This window comes from Lissotriton vulgaris, chromosome 7 (genome assembly GCF_964263255.1).
Source record: "Lissotriton vulgaris chromosome 7, aLisVul1.2, whole genome shotgun sequence".
Classification (NCBI taxonomy): domain Eukaryota; kingdom Metazoa; phylum Chordata; class Amphibia; order Caudata; family Salamandridae; genus Lissotriton; species Lissotriton vulgaris.
Genome location: NC_141695.1, coordinates 1,196,756,898 through 1,196,773,824, shown reverse-complemented (window position 1 = coordinate 1,196,773,824; position 16,927 = coordinate 1,196,756,898).

Here is a 16,927-nt window from a genome sequence, read left to right as displayed (position 1 = left end):
TCCCTCAGGATTGACGGGGAATTATTTCCCCATCTTAAAACCCATCACAGGGCGTGTTTGCACACGTCCCCTCAGGCCCCATCCCCTCCTTTCACCACTATGTAAACGCGCACTGTGCCCGTTTTAATTTGGGAGATTAAGTCCCCTAGAATCCTGAGTGTCCCTAGGGTCCAAGTAGCCCACTAGGTACTTCCAATAAGTGCCACAGAGTTGAGTTGCAGAGAGGTGTAAAAAAGGGCACATCCTGGGCCTCCTCTCTGAAACACAGCGCAGTGGCTCCTACTGGAAGCACCTGGTGAACTAGTTGGCCCCCAGGGTCCCTCAGGATTGAAGGGGAATGCGTATTTGCAATTGTCACCTCAGGCCTCATCTGTGAGAAAGTGCCACCTTTCTTGCATGGTATTCCCCGATTTTTTGCTGAATTGCTGATGTGCTTTGACTGAGTGTGTCCTGGGCTCCTGCCACTCAGGTGCCCAGGGCCTGTGTTCCTTCCCTAAAACTGTATTGAAGCGGAAACCCAATGGGCATCTCTGGCCACATGTCAGCCCCTGGTAAATGGTACCCTAGGTACCCAGGGCATTGTGACCAGAGAAGACCCCTAAGGGCTGCAGCACTTATTGTGCGACCGTTAGGGGCCCTGCACCCTGACACCCACACACTGCCTTTGCAGACTGAGTGTCCTGGTGCAGAACTAAATAAAGAGTCGACATGGCACACATCCCTTTGTGCCATGCCCACAAGCCCACTGCCCTGGCTTACATCAGTCACTCCCCTAGCTGGGTGCCCTATGCCAGTGGTGTGGGCACAGGTGCATGAGCCCTGTGCCCCTACAATACCCAGGGCCATTCCTGGGAACTGTAAGTGCAGGGATGCCATTACGAGTATATGGTGCTGGGAGGTTGTCATTACGAACTCCACAGCACCATCAATCAATCAATCATCGCATTTATATAGCGCACTACTCACCCAGAGGGTCTCAAGGCGCTGGGGGAGGGGGGTCCGCTACTGCTCGAACAGCCAGGTCTTGAGTTGCTTCCTGAAGGCGAGGTGGTCCTGGGTCAGGCGGAGGTGGGTGGGGAGGGAGTTCCATGTCTTGGCGGCGAGGTAGGAGAAGGACCGTCAACATGTGGTGGCTCTTCGGATGCGGGGGACGGCGGCGAGGGCGTGGCCGGTCGATCGAAGCTGGCGTTTGGGAGCATAGAAGTTGAGGCGGCTGTTGAGGTATCCTGGGCCTTGGTTGTGTAGGGCTTTGTGTGCGTGGGTGAGTAGACGGAAGGTGATTCTCTTGTTGACCGGGAGCCAGTGCAGGTCTCTCAGGTGTCCGGAGATGTGGCTGCGACGGGGGATGTCCAGGATGAGTCGTGCTGAGGCGTTCTGGATCCGCTGGAGTCTCTTCTGGAGTTTGGCGGTGGTTCCGGCGTAGAGGGAGTTGCCGTAGTCCAGACGGCAGGTGACGAGGGCCTGGGTGACCGTCTTCCTGGTCTCGGTGGGGATCCACCGGAAGATCTTACGTAGCATGCGCAGGATGTTGAAGCACGACGAGGAGACGGCGTTGACTTGTCTGGTCATGGAGAGGGAGGAGTCCAGGATGAAGCCCAGGTTGCGTGCGTGGTCTGTTGGTTTGGGTGTGCTGCCTAGGGCGGGGGGCCACCAGGAGTCGTCCCAAGCGGCGGGTGAGGATCCCAGGATGAGGATTTCTGTCTTATCCGAGTTCAGTTTCAGGCGGCTGTTCTTCATCCATTCGGCTACCTCTTTCATCCCTTCGTGAAGGTTGGCTCTGGCGGTGGTGGGGTCGTTGGTGAGGGAGAGGATCAGCTGGGTGTCGTCGGCGTAGGAGATGATGTTGAGGTTGTGCTGGTGTGCGATGTCTGCGACGGGGCTCATGTAGACGTTGAAGAGGGTTGGACTGAGCGAGGAGCCTTGAGGAACGCCGCAGATGACTTTGGTGGCTTCAGATCTGAATGGAGGGAGGCGGATTCTCTGTGTCCTTCCGGCGAGGAAGGAGGTGATCCACTCCAGTGCCTTCTCCTGGACTCCGACGTTGCTGAGGCGTTGTACTAGGGTACGGTGGCAGACAGTGTTGAAGGCCGCGGAGAGGTCGAGGAGGATGAGGGCCGCTGTTTCTCCGTTGTCGAGCAGTGCTCGGATGTCATCGGTGGCTGCGATCAGGGCGGACTCGGTGCTGTGGTTGGCCCGGAAGCCAGACTGCGAGGGGTCGAGGGATCCATTTGTCTCGAGGAAGGCAGCCAGCTGCTTGTTGACGGTCTTCTCGATGACTTTTGCAGGAAACGGGAGCAGCGAGATGGGGCGGTAGTTCTTGAGGTCGGTGGGGTCGGCCGATGGCTTTTTGAGTAGGGCGCTGAGTTCGGCGTGCTTCCAGCTCTCCGGGAAGGTAGCGGTGTCGAAGGAGGTGTTGATGATGTCCCCAGGTGGGGTGCGATGACAGCGTTGGCTATGTTGAAGACGTGGTGAGGGCAGGGGTCGGTCGGAGATCCGGAGTGGATGGAGTTCATCGTGCGGATGGTGTCTTCGGTGCTGATCGGAGTCCAGGCGCGGAGGGTGGTGGTGGGGGGCGGTGGTTCGGTCGTGGCGTTCGTCGGTTGAGTGCTGAAGCTGTTGTGTATGTCCGCGATCTTGTTGTGGAAGTAGGAGGCGAGGGAGTTGCAGAGGTCTTGCGAAGGGGTGATGTCGTTGTTTTCGGCATTGGGGTTGGAGAGCTCTTTGACGATGTTGAAGAGTTCCTTGCTGTTGTGTGCGTTGTTGTCCAGTCGATCCTTGAATGCAGTATTCTTGGTGGCGTGGATGAGTTGGTGGTGTTTTCGGGTGGCGAGCTTGAGGGCAGTCATGTTGTCCGGTGTTGGGTCTCTGCACCAGGTTCTCTCGAGGGCTCGGCAGTTCTTCTTGGAGCTTTTGAGTTCGTCCGTGAACCATGGGGCTTTCTTGCTACCGGGTCTGCTAGGCGGGGTCCTCAGGGGGGCGAGCTCGTCTGCGCAGTCGCTGATCCACTTCGTGAGGTTGGTGGCCGCCTGGCTTGGGTTTGTTGTGCTGGTGGAAGGGTTCATGCTCAGGGAGGTTGCGAGCTGGTCGGCTGTGATCTTGTTCCAGCTCCTGCATGCAACCTGTTGCTGGTGGTTGTGGATCGTGGTCCTTCCGAAGCTGAAGTTGGCGCAGCTGTGGTCCGTCCAGTGGAGTCCGGTGGCGTGGCTGAAGGCGATGTCCTTGCTGGATGAGAAGACGGGGTCGAGTGTGTGTCCGGCGTAGTGGGTGGGGGTGGTCACCAGCTGCTTGAGTCTGAGGTTTGCGAGGTTGTCCAGCAGGGTGGTGGTTTTGCGGTTGTTGTTGTTCTCCAGGTGGAAGTTGAGGTCCCCGAGGAGGATGTAGTCAGCGGAGCAGAGGGCGTGTGGGCTGATGAAGTCGGCGATTTCTTCGCTGAATTGTGTGCGCTGTCCCGGGGGTCTGTAGATGAGGGTGCCTCTGAGGGTGGTCTTGGGGTTGATGTGGACCTGAAAGTGCAGGTGCTCGGCGGTTGCGAGGGTGTCGTCGGTGTTGGTCGTGATGCGGATGGTGTTCCTGTGGACGATGGCGATGCCTCCTCCGGTGTGGTTGATGCGGTCCCTTCGGATGATCTTGTAGCCGTCTGGGATGGCGATGGTGATGTCGGGCGCTGAGGAGGCGTTCATCCAGGTTTCCGCGAAGAAGGCGACATCTAGGGCTGTGGTGTCGAGCAGGTTCCAGATCTCGATGGCGTGCCTGTGGACGGAGCGGGTGTTGAGCAGGATGCATTTCAGGTGGCTGCTGCTGTTGCTCGTCTTGGTCTTGGTTAGTGCTGGATTAGTGCCAGTCCGGATGCAGGTGAACTTGCAGGAGTTGCAGCAGAAGGGTCCGTGGGTGCGTCTCGGGGTGGCACGGTAGCAGCCCGGGACCGGGCCGGCGTTGAGTGCGTTGAGGGTGGCGGCGTCGTACGTTCGGCGGGCGGCCTGGGGTCTGCGGGGGCTAGGGGTCCTGGCACTGGGCGCGGTCCAGGCGCGGACGGGCTACACTGAAGACTGACAAGTTTGATATCAAACTTCTAAGCAAATTAAATCCACACTGATGCCAGTGTGGGATTTAATGTAAAAATGCACTACAGAGGGCATCTTAGAGATGCCCCCTGAAGCCTAACCTACAATCCACGTCTTGTCTGAGAGGCTGCCTAGGCTGCCACACAGCATCAGCATACATGTTGCTGAACCCCTGGGTGGAGAGCCCCCCTGCTCTCCTAGGCCTGCAACAATGCACATCTTGGGCGAGGTGCTAGGTCTCCTCCCCCAGGATGGACAGGGGGAAGCTCCAAAGGCATACAGCCTTTGTGAGCTTCTCCAGACCACTTGCTGTACTCAGCAACTGGCCCCCACCGGTTCTGACCCCCACTCTAGCGGGAAGACTGGCGGGAAACCCTACGTGAGGAAAGGAGGTGTGCCAGCCTGTGCCAACTCCACCCCTCAGGTGGGAGAGGTGAGGTGAAGCACAACTATGGTCCCCGGCCATTTTGAGGATGGGGAGCCCTGCCCAATCAGAGATAGGCTCCTGCCCCATCCCAGAGGAGAGGAGCAAGATAGGGGGTGTGCTCACCCCAGGACAGGGACCTATTGGTCCCTGCCCTTCCTCTACCTGTAACGCCCCTAAATTTAGTATTTAGGGTCACCCTGAACCTTCCTTCCTCAGTTCCTGATTTCAAAACAAGAAAGAAGACCAAGAAGAAGAAGACCTGCCGTGCAGCTGCTAACAAGAGGATGACACCAACTGACTTGGCCCCAGCCCTACAGGCCTGTTGATCCTTGAACCTGCTCCTGCTAAATCCAGGTGTCTCCTGCGGACAGCAACCTCAAGAACCCCGGAGGACCTGTCTGCCTTGACCATCTTAGAGACTGGGACTTCCACGAGCAGTGGGTCTGCTCAAACAGCAACAACCCTGGTGCCAGGCAGGAACCCCGAATCCAGCAAGCTCTGCTCCCGCCGAGCCAGGCCTGTGCCCGAGTGGACAAAGACCCTGAGGACGTCCCCAGGCCATTCTGACCTGGAATCCAGTTCCGAAGGACCCTCCTCGGCGACCCAGATGACACCTGCAGACTCAGAACCAGAGACCCCTCCAACCGCGACCAGCAGAGGGTAAGATTTCCTGACGTCCAAAGACACCCCTGCACCCGGCGCCCCCCCCGGCCTCCTGTGCCCAACTCCAGGGTGCCTACCTACCCTCCAAGATCCCAACTTACCCCTCAAAGTCTTGGTCGGTCCAGAAGATCCACCGTCCTCGAGCCTGCAGCCTTTGTTCCCTTTAAAAGATCTCCATTGAATAACATTGAGCGCCCGACGGCTTAAAAGCACCCTGCACCCAGCCAGCCGAGTGCCCCTGGCAGTGCAACCTTTGTCCTATCCTACTTCCCCATTTGCCCTGAGCAAGTGACCAGGAGGCCAGCTCCCACAGCCGCGTAGCCTGCTAGCCAGCAGCCACCAACCGAAGGCCCCTTTCCTCTCATTGGATAACATTGGACCTAACTACCTCTGCACCCGGCTGCCCCTGTGCCACTGAGGGTGTACCAACTATACCTACCTGACCCTGGGAGAACCCTAAGTCTATGCCCAGAAGCTTAACTCTGCAAGTCGAGTACTTACCTAAAAGTCGATAACTCACTTTTCTTCCATGGGCTAACATTGATTGGTTTCACTTGGAAATTCTTTTAAGTGTTGATTTTTTAAACTTACAAATATTACTCTAAAATCAGCTGAACTACGAATTCCGATTTACTCACCTGTTATCAGGAGAGACCTCAGTGCTGCATCTTTGAGCCCAGTACTGATCCTGAAAAGTAATTCTAACCGTACTTACCAGTAACTTGTATTTCCTTCCATAGGATATCATTGCCTGCTTTTTGCTGAAAAAGTTTCTGTATCAATTTTTGAAACTTACACATATTACTCTGAAATCATCCGAACTATGAATTCTGATTTACTCACCTGTTATCAGGAGAGACCTCAGTGCTGCATCTTTGAGCCCAGTACTGATGAAGAAGAGTAATTCTAACCGTACTTACCAGTAACTTGAATTTCCTTCCATAGGATATCATTGCCTGCTTTTTGCTGAAAAAGTTTCCAAGTGTCGATTTTTGAAACTTACAAATATTCCTCTAAAATCAGCCGAACTACGAATTCCGATTTACTCACCTGTTATCAGGAGAGACCTCAGTGCTGCATCTTTGAGCCCAGTACTGATCCTGAAAAGTAATTCTAACCGTACTTACCAGTAACTTGAATTTCCTTCCATAGGATATCATTGCCTACTTTTTGCTGAAAAAGTTTCTAAGTGTCAATTTTTCAAACTTACAAATATTCTCTAAAAGTCGTGCCAACGATAAAAACTTAATTTCTTGCCTGTTTTAGATAGAGGTCCCAGTGCAAAACCTAGGAGTCCAGCACTGGATTACAAAAGTAACGTGGACATACGTTACCTGCAAATTGAATTTCCTGCCATAGGATAACATTGGTAATTCCAACTGAAAAAGTTTCCAAGTGTCAGCTTTTAAACTACAATAATAATCCTTAAAAATCACTACTGTAACCGAAACGCTTTTACTTAACTGTTTACAGCTCATGTTCCGGGACTGAATCTAGGACCCAGTCCTATGGTTAGAAAAGTAATCTGCAAAGTATCTAATTGCATTTAACCAGAAATTTCCATTGAGCTCAATGTTGCATTTTGTTTGAAATTGTGTTACCTATTGCAACAAACTGTAACTATTGCATTCAAAAAGTCTATTGCCTATTTGAAAAGTATTTAACTAAAGTAACTCATCATGAGAAAGTACATTTTGATTCCTTGTTGGTTCTAAAATAAAACAACTATATCTTTTGATACAAAACAATTGGCTTAGAGTTCAGTTCTTGAGTGTGTGTGACCATTTGCTGACTGAGTGTGTTTGAACAAATGCTTTACACTGTCCTCTGATACTGCCTTACTGTTCGATCAAGCTACCACTTTAGAGAGTAAAGTTATATCTAACGTTAACCTCTGCCAAACCTCTGGGGACTGGGGACTCTATACACACTGTACCTTACTTTGGTCCAGTATATATAGAGCCACTTTCCTACACCATCCCCTCCCTTCACCGCTGTGTAAACGCGCCATGTCCGTTTTCATTTGGGAGATTAAGTCCCCTTGAATCCTGAGTGTCCCTAGGGTCCAAGCTAGGGTCCAAGCTAGGGTCCAAGTAGCCCACTAGGCACCTCCAGTAAGCGCCACAGAGCTACGTTGCAGAGAGGCGCAAAAAGGGGCATGGCCTGGGCCACATCTCTGAAACACAGCGCAGTGGGGCTTACTGGAAGCACCTGGTGGGCCAGTTAGCTCCCAGGGGCCCTCAGGATTGAAAGGGAATTATTTCTCCAACTTAAAACGCACCACAGGGTGTGTTTTCACACGTCACCTCGGGCCCCATCTCCTCCGTTCACCCCTGTGTAAACGCGCCCTGTGGCCTTTTTAATTTGGGAGATGAGGGTCCCTAGGGTCAAACTAGCCCACTAGGTACCTCCAGTAAGCGACACTGAGCTGCGTTGCACAGAGGTGTAAAAAGGGGCATGGACTGGGCCACCTCTATGAAACACAGCTCAGTGGTGCTTACTGGAAGCACCTGGTGGACTGCTTGGCCCCCAGGGTCCCTCAAGGTTGAAGGGGAATTATTTCCCCATCTTAAAACCCGCCACAGGGCGTGTTTGCACACGTCACCTCAGGCCCCATCCCCTGCCTTCACCACTGTGTAAACATGCCCTGTGGCCGTTTTAACTTGGGAGATGAAGTCCCCTTGACTCCTGAGTGTCCATCGGGTCCAACTAGCAAACTAGCCCACTAGGTACCACCAGTAAGCGTCACAGAGCTGCGTTGCAGAGAGGTGTAAAAAGGGGCACAGCCTGGGCCACCTCTCTGAAACACAGCACAGTGGCGCTAACTGGAAGCACCTTTTGGGCTAGTTAGCCCCCAGGGGCCCTCAGGATTGAAGGGGAATTGTTTACCCAACTTAAAATGCGCCATAGGGCGTGTTTCCACACGTCACCTCAAGCCCTATCCCCTCCCTTCACCACTGGTAAACGCACCCTGTGACCGTTTTAAGTTGGGAGATTAGGTCCCCTTGACTCCTGAGTGTCCCTTAGGTCCAACCAGCAAACTAGCCCACTAGGTACCTCCAGCAAGTGCCACAGATCTGCGTTGCAGAGAGGTGTAACAAGGGGCACAGCCTGGGCCACCTCTCTGAAACACAGCACAGTGGCACTTACTGGAAGCACCTGGTGGGCTAGTTGGCCCCCTGGGGCTCTCAGGATTGAAGGGGAATTATTTCCCCAAGTTACAACGCGCCACAGGACGTGTTTTCACACGTCACCTCAGGCCCCATACCCTCCCTTCACCACTGTGTAAATGCGCCCTGTGTCTGTTTTAAGTTGGGAGATTAAGTCCCCTTGATCCTGAGGGTCCCTAGGGTCAAACTAGCCAACTAGGTACCTCCAGTAAGCGCCGTTGCAGAGAGATGTAAAAAGGGGCACGGCCTGCACCACCTTTCTGCAACGCAGCGCAGTGTCACTTACTGGAAGCACCTGGTGGGCTAGTTGGCCCACAGGGGCCATCAGAATTGAAGGGGAATTAATTCCCCAACTTAAAACACGCCACAGGGCGTGTTTGCACACGTCACCTCAGGCCCGTCCCCTCCCTTCACCACTGTGTAAACGAGCCCTGTGGCCGTTTTAATTTGGGAAACTAAGTCCCCTTGAATCCTAAGGGTCCCTAGGGTCAAACTAACTGACCCACTAGGTACATCCAGTAAGTGCCACAGAGCTGCATTGTAGAGAGGTGTAAACAGGGCCGTGGTCTCTGAACACCTGTCTGCAACGCAGCTCCCTGGAGCATACTGGAGATACCTGGTGGGCTAGTTGGCCCTCTGGGACCCTCAGTATTGAAGGGGAATTAATTCTCCAACATACAACTCGCCAGGGGGTGCGTTTGCACAAGGGTGAAGGAAGGGGGCGGGGCCTGAGATGACATGTTTGCAAACACGCCCTGTGGCGTATTTTAAGTTGGGGAATTAATTCCTCTTCAATCCTGTAGGTCCCTGGGGGCCAACTAGCCCACTAGGTACCTCCAGTATGCTCCAAGGAGCTGCGTTGCAGAGAGGTGTTCAGAGGCCACGCCCCTTTTACAACACTCTGCAATGCAGGTCTGTGGCGCTTACTGGAGGTACATGGTGGGCTAGTTGGCCCCCAGGAGCCCTCAGTATTGAAGGGGAATTAATTCCCCAACTTAAACTGCGCCACAGGGTGTGTTTGCACACATGTCAACTCAGGCCCCACCCCCTCCCTTCACCACAGTGCAAACGCGCCCGTGGCGCATTTTATGTTGGGGGATTAACTCCCCTTGAATCCTGAGCGTCCCTGGGGTGCAACTAGTCCACAAGCTACCTTCACTAAGCGCCAAAGAGCTGCGTTGCAGAGAGGTGTAAAAAGGGGCGTGGCCTCAGAACACCTCTTCAACACAGCCCCCTGGCGCATACTGGAGGTTCCTGGTGGGCTAGTTGGCCCCCAGGGACCCCCAGTATTCAAGGGGAATTTGTTCCCCATCTGCAAACGCGCCAGGGGGCGTGTTTGCAGAGTGATGAAAGGAGGGGGCGTGGCCTCCGGCGCAATGCCGGTCTTTTTTTTTTTTGAGAAGTGTAGCCCCCCTTCTTTTTCTATCCCCCAGGGCCTGCCCCCTAATTTATTTTTTTTAATGAGAAAATGTGGAGGGGGGGGCGTGGTCCCCCTCCCGAGGCCTTAATCGGCTCCGGGGACCACATCCCCCAAGGCATGGCCTTTTTATTTTTATTTGTATTGTTTTTTAGGGGGGCTGCATTGCCCCCCGCCTCTGGCCACTAATGGCCCCGGGGACCCCATCCCCCGGAGCCTTTCTATTTTTTTTTAAACTCATGGGGAGGGGGGCCGCGTGGCCCCCCCCTCCCGGGCCACTTGTAGGCCCGGGATCCCCAATCCCCTCACTGTCCCTGCCAGCTCCCCACGTACCTCAGGAGCCGGCATTGCTTTTCCACATTGGAAGCTGCTAAGATGCAGCTCCCTGTGTGGAAAAGCAATTTGGTTTGAATTTTGAAAGAGAGAGCAGGTTTCCCTCAAAATCCAAACCAAATTTGCTATGGCAGGGCGGGAGCCGCCAGGCTCCCGCCCTGCCATAGCAAACTACAGTATCCCGGGGTGGGCACCCCCAGACACTGCAGGAGCCGACCCTGGGGGATGACGGTCCCCAGTAACAATATTGGCTCCGGGGGGCCACGCAGCCCCCCTACCACTTAATTCAAAGCCCCAGGGGGTGGTGGACCCTGGGGCTTGGGGGAAATATTTAGTGCCCCAGGGAGCTGGCGGTCCCAGGCCGTGGAGTGACTGTACCGCCCAGAGGAATGGAAGGGGTCCGTGTGACAGAAAACTGTGTACCTTCATGTTCGGCGCAGCAGAGGAATTCAATTTAACATTCAGAGTCTCATCTGGAGGCTCATAGGGGGCTGCTTAATTTGTCCTGTAATAGACATGAGCAACTTAACCCACTGGAGGCTTATACATTTCGAATGAGAACTGCAACAACCAGCGTGCAACAGAACAGTGACTTATTCAAATGGCACACCGGAGGCCAATGGCGATTTGCAAAAGCACGCAGTGGTGGAAAGCAGGCACGTAACCTGAAGCTGCTCATGGAGGCCTCTGGGGAGGGGAAAGGATTCCCTGAAAAGCGTAAGGCCGGGGACTTTAATCAGAATGTGAAGCTGAATGTGTTTTCAATAAAGGGTGACCTACCTGCTACGGAGTGCGTCTTTAAATATATATATATATATATATATATACTGCTCCGAGGTTGCCCAATCGATGAGAAGCACTTTTCGAACCACAATGCCCAGCATGCATAGTCTCAACTGAGCATCCCATCCAAGGGCATGTGAACTTTTAAAAGGGGCATGGTCAGAACGCGCTTCATTTAATTGCTACAATGTCTCCGAAGAAGAATACGAAATGCGTCAGGCAAGGCAAGGCAAGGTAGCCATCTTGCCTGGGAGGTCTATGTGGGGGAGGGAGGCCTGTACCACTACTCCCACCATGCCCCCTGTCCCACCCCTAAGCAGGATGTAGCACACCACACCAACCCAGAAGCAGCTTGCAGCCAATGTATTGTTCACTTCACCTAACAGGTAGGTAGCATTCTTGCCTGGGAGGTCTGTGTGGGGGATGGAGGCCTGTACCACTACTCCCACCATGCCCCCTGTCCCACAACCCAGCAGGATGGCTCACTCACTGCCACCCACAAGCATGTGGCAGCTATTGCATTGATCTGCTTCACCTAACAGGTAGGAAGCATGTACGTGCAGCCCTCTCCATGCACAAATATGCACACCGACCCTGCTTGACATACACAGTATGCACACAGGTAAGTAAACGGAACGGTCACAGAAAACAAAGAGTCACACACCAATGGACATGCACAAGGAAGACCATGCACAACCATGCACAGCACACACTGATGAGAGCATTGTCATGTGGCCCAATCAGCAAGGAGCATGTAAAATCACAGGAAGCATGTGTGGGCTCATAAATACAAATATGTTCATCACATGTCAAAGTCATGCAGCACAATACAATGGACACTCCATGGCCAGATGTGACGTCACCCAGGGCATACGAATCAACATTGAGAGAACCATTAAACTAATTTGTGCTGGTCCGTTCATGGCAACTGGTCCCTGTGAACATGATCACAGCACGATTTGCATGCAATGCATCAACATCTGACTACATGTACGAGTAATGCATGTACCTCTGCATCATGTCATGAGGCACAGTATTACACATAGCAAAAGATGTGAAGATCAGTCAATTGTACAGCCACTGGATGAAAATCAGCTAACAGAATTCTTGCTGAGTGCACAACACTGACCATTCCCCATCTAATCCACAGGTGACCAAGAACTCACTGCTGAGGACAACATCAATGACCAGCAGAGCCAGTCTTCACCCCTGGTAAATGGTCTCTCGGATGTAGACTCCCAGGATTTTCAGGACGATGAGCTCGAGGACGGCCCATCTGGTGTGCCAGGGAGCACCAGGCCAAAGAACCCCATCGTTCCCGCGACCACGTCTGATGCAACAACAACAGCACAGCAGAGCCTTGCTGTTATGGCCTGTGTGTCCACCGCTACCACCACCACCACCAGTGCCACCTGCAACACCCTCCCTGTACAAGGGAATGACCAGCCCACAACAACAACTGTGGACACAGGGAGATTGTGCGCAGACCCACAGTGGCGAGGCAACAGGTCCGTGGCAGCAGGGCAGGTGGGAGGGCCAGGATCACCCCCAGACATCAGTAGGTTGGGACCCCATCCCTGGATCACTTCACCAGAGTCATTGGGGCCTTCTAACAGGTCCAGGGACAAAGTGGCCGGTCTGACGAACTCTTACGCGAGCTCATCCTGCTGATGAGGTCCATCGACACTCGCATTGGTCTAAATGGTGGACTTCATGGGTCTGCAAGTGGCATTACTGAGGGACAGGCCGGCGTCCCTACCAACACCTCTACCGCCCTCTGGTGTGCTGCAGGATGACAGTACACCATCCTCCTCTGCCGCCACTCAGAGGGGTGAGTTCTCAGATGCAGCAGGGCCCACCCCTGCGAAACGACCAAGGGGCCGTCCAAAAAGGAACCTGAGAGTCTCTGGAGGCTAAGGACCAGCCAAACGCCAGTCACGGAGCCAGCCCTGATGACAACCCTCTTCTCCACTGCATTGACTGTTTGGACTGTCCTTCCCCACACTGTCTTGGAAATGGCACCTGTCTGTTGGACTGAGTCACCACATCGATGTGGTGTCCACTCATTCATCTCATTTACCATGACTGCTCCATCACCACCATCACGTTTATCTGCCCGCCCCCTCACATGTCAACTTTTTAATAAAATACCTTACACACCTTTGTTGTGTCAGCTTTGTCTTTAGTGCAAGATGTACAGTCTTCAAGATATCCATAATGTATCAGAAAGATGTACTGTATGTAGGAATGGATACATTTGAGGCACCTAGGGAAACACAGAAGAACAACATTCACTGATGTAAGTGTGGCATCATAGACATTATACTACATAAACCATCTACATAATCCAACATGCAGATGACACACTGGGCAACAAGTGTCAACAAATGTTCACAGATTACATGTCACTGTCACACATCCACACACAGGCGACTTTACATCTGGCTGTCTGTACCATTTGCACATAGGCCTTCACGACAACAGCAATCACACCCAGACAATGTACATGTTGTACTTTGTCACCCACCTTCAAGTGAAGTAGCGGGTGATGAACTGTTGACCCATGTCACCTCCTTCCTCCTCTCCACTGTTCTCCTCACTGGACTCAGGTTCTTGTGCAGGCCGGGGCCTTGGGTCCTCATCATCATCCAGGAGCAGGGAAATCTGCTTGTGAATGACCAGGTTGTGGAGCATGCAACATGCCACTACGATCCCTTCCCAGGTGAGTATGACAGTGCAACTCCAGTTTTGTCAAGGCAGCAGAAACGGGACTTGAGCAGGCCAAAGGTATGCTCAACCACATGACGTGTCCTGCCATGGGCCTCATTGTATCTGATATCAGCGGGGGTCCTGGGATTATGCAGTGGGATCAGTAGCCAGGGACGGCTGGGATATGCAGAATCACCTAGGAATGACAAACACACATTGCAATGTTGCACAGGTAGAGGGCAGCAAGTCACACACCCATACGACTAGACATACTTACTCACAATCCAAGCACGCTCGGGAAGCAGAATAGCCATCAGTCTGGGCACAATGCTGTTCCTCAGAATGTAGGAGTCATGGGCTGAGCCGGGAAATCTGGCACACACACGCGAGATGGTCATATCAGCCAGGCACACCACCTGCACATTGATCGAATGATAATGTTTTCTATTACGGAAAATGTGCTCACTCGCCTGTGGTGGCACAAGACCAACATGTGTGCAATCAATGGCCACAACAACATGGGGGATGTGCCCAAGGGGATAGAAGTCTCCCTTCACACCTGCCAATTCTGCTCCCCGGGAGAAATGAATGAGTGGAGTGGTGTGGCTCAAGTGGAGTGGTGTGGCTCAAGTGGAGTGGTGTGGCTCACATTTTAGAGGCGGCAGACCCGGGAGCAGAAGTCGTCCGGGACCAGGGTTCAATTCCCGACGCAGCAGGGTTGTGGACTTTGGTCAGCGGACTCGATAATTCTCGCTTCGGTGCCTACTCTAATTCAGGGGTTCCACTCGGCAACTCTGGGCATCAGCTTGCCTAATCTCCACAACGGCCCCTCCAATGCCGGGGATGCTTGGCTCCACCTTGGGGACTCCCAGCAGGGACCATCCCACAGGGAAAGCCAGGACGGGTTCCCCAGCGTTACACAGCGCCAGGAAACCTCCGGGTAACAGTGCGCTTTACAAGCTCAAACATAATAATAATAATAATGTATCTGTCCTTGTAGATCATCATGGCTGCAAGAACATCCCGCAGCACCAAGCTGAACATGGGTTGAGGCATCCCAGCAGCACTGCCCATGGTCTCCTGGAAGGATATAGTGGCAAAAAAATGGAGGCCTGCCATCACCTAGTAAGTTGATGTGAAAGCTGTTGGGTAGTGGCGACAAGGCTGCAGGTGGGGCTCGAACAGATCACAAAGGGTCTTCAGGCTGGCTCTGTCGAGGCGGAAATTGCGAATGATCCCTATGTCCTCAATGTCCTCCAGCAGTGTCAAGTGACATATCAGATTCGACCGCCTCCCAGTTGAGATGAAATTGGACACATGTCAATGACATCCATCATGAGATGGCCACATCATAACACGTTCAGGATGAAACAGAATGAACAAACACTGACTTGAGGGATGTGTGACACACCATGTTACATGGATGTAAGTTTGAGCCACACAGAGGGCACGCCTCTCCATTTAGAATACACCAGTGCGTAAAACACCACATAGGTCAATATGAATGCACATATTTTCAAGGCACATTCCACATGTGCACGCCTAGGAGTGTGTCATCCAGCCATTGTGCAACAAATCAACACAACTGTCTCATACTCATCTGCTGTACTTGTCAGCCCTCAATGCATCATTCAAACTTGGCACACATCTGCAACACAATGATCACAGTTGGTGGTGAATTGACAATTGCGTGTACGAGCACACAGATAAGCACAAGTAAGTAACAACATCATATAGTGAGACAAGCCTTGCCGAGGTCATCACAGCCCCACAACACATTCATATGTGTACATATTGTAGAGTCCTCTACAACACTGTCCTACCTTACCAACCATCTAATGCATTTGTGACATGTTAGGAACTACTGATCAATGTATGCCACAGATACACAACCATGGCCCATGCAGGCACCTGTGGAGTCAATGGAACATTGACATTGTGTGCAAGATGATGTCCACTTGACCATGTGGCCACTGTGCACTGTTGAAGTGTTCCTGATGGACATTGACATTGTATGTGCCACAAATTGCAGTCGCTACCGCCTGGCCCGGCGGTGTGTCACCAGCAGCCCCCGTCACACAAGTGCAGTAGTCAATGGCATGGAGACATGCCCAAATGGCGGTGGGCATGCTCTGACACCCTATTCGCGGTAGCTACAGCCTGGCCCAGGCGGTGTATCACCAGCACCACCCCTTCACACAAGTGCAGTAGTCATTGGCATGGAGAGATGACAAGGAGGTGGTTGGAAAGCTCCGCCACCTTACTCACGGTAGCTACCGCCTGGCCCCGGCGGTGTGTCACCAGCACCACCCCTTACACAAGTGCGGTTGTCATTGGCATGGAGACATGCCCAAATGGCGGTGGGCATGCTCCGCCATCCTACTCGCGGTAGTTACCGCCTGGCCCCGGCGGTGTGTCACCAGCAGCACCCCTTACATGAGTGCGGTTGTCATCGGCATGGAGAGATGAGAAGATGGCAGTTGGCATGCTCCGCCCGGTACTCGCAGTAGCTACTGCCTGCCCCGGAGGTGTATCACCAGCACCACACCTTCACTCAAGTGCAGTAGTCATTGGCATGGAGAGATGAGAAGATGGCGGTTGGCATGCTCCGCCACCTTACTCGTGGTAGCTACCGCCTGGCCCCGGTGATGTGTCACCTGCACCACCCCTTACACGAGTGCGGTTGTCATTGGCATGGAGACATGCCCAAATGGCGGTGGGCATGCTCCGCCACCCTACTCGCGGTATCTACCGCCTAGCCCCGGCAGTGTGTCACCAGCACCACCCCTTCATACAAGTGCAGTAGTCATTGGCATGAAGAGATGGGAAGATGGCAGTGGGCATGCTCCGCCACCCTACTCGCGGTAGCTAATGCCTGGCCCCGGGGGTGTGTTACCAGCACCTCTTCTTCACACAAGTGCAGTAGTCATTGGCATGGAGAGATGGGAAGATGGCAGTGGGCATGCTCCGCCACCCTACTCGCGGTAGCTACAAACTGGCCCCGTAAGGTGTGTCACCAGCACCACACCTTTACACAGGCGCAGTAGTCATTGGCATGGCGAGATGGGAAGATGGCGGTGGGCATGCTCTGCCACCCTACTCGCGGTAGGTACCGTCTGGCCCCGGCGGTGTGTCACCAGCACCACCCCTTCACACAAGTGCAGTGTCATTGGCATGGAGAGATGGGACAATGGTGGTGGGCATGCTCCGCCACCCTACTCGCGGCAGTGTGTCACCGCCATGGAGCATTGCCTGCAGCCAATGGGAGCTATGATTGCGGTGGCATGATGCAATTTTGAAGATTGCGGTAGGCGTGCTCCGCCACCGCGGAGGCGGACATTGGATGCTTTTGAAAGATGCCCCA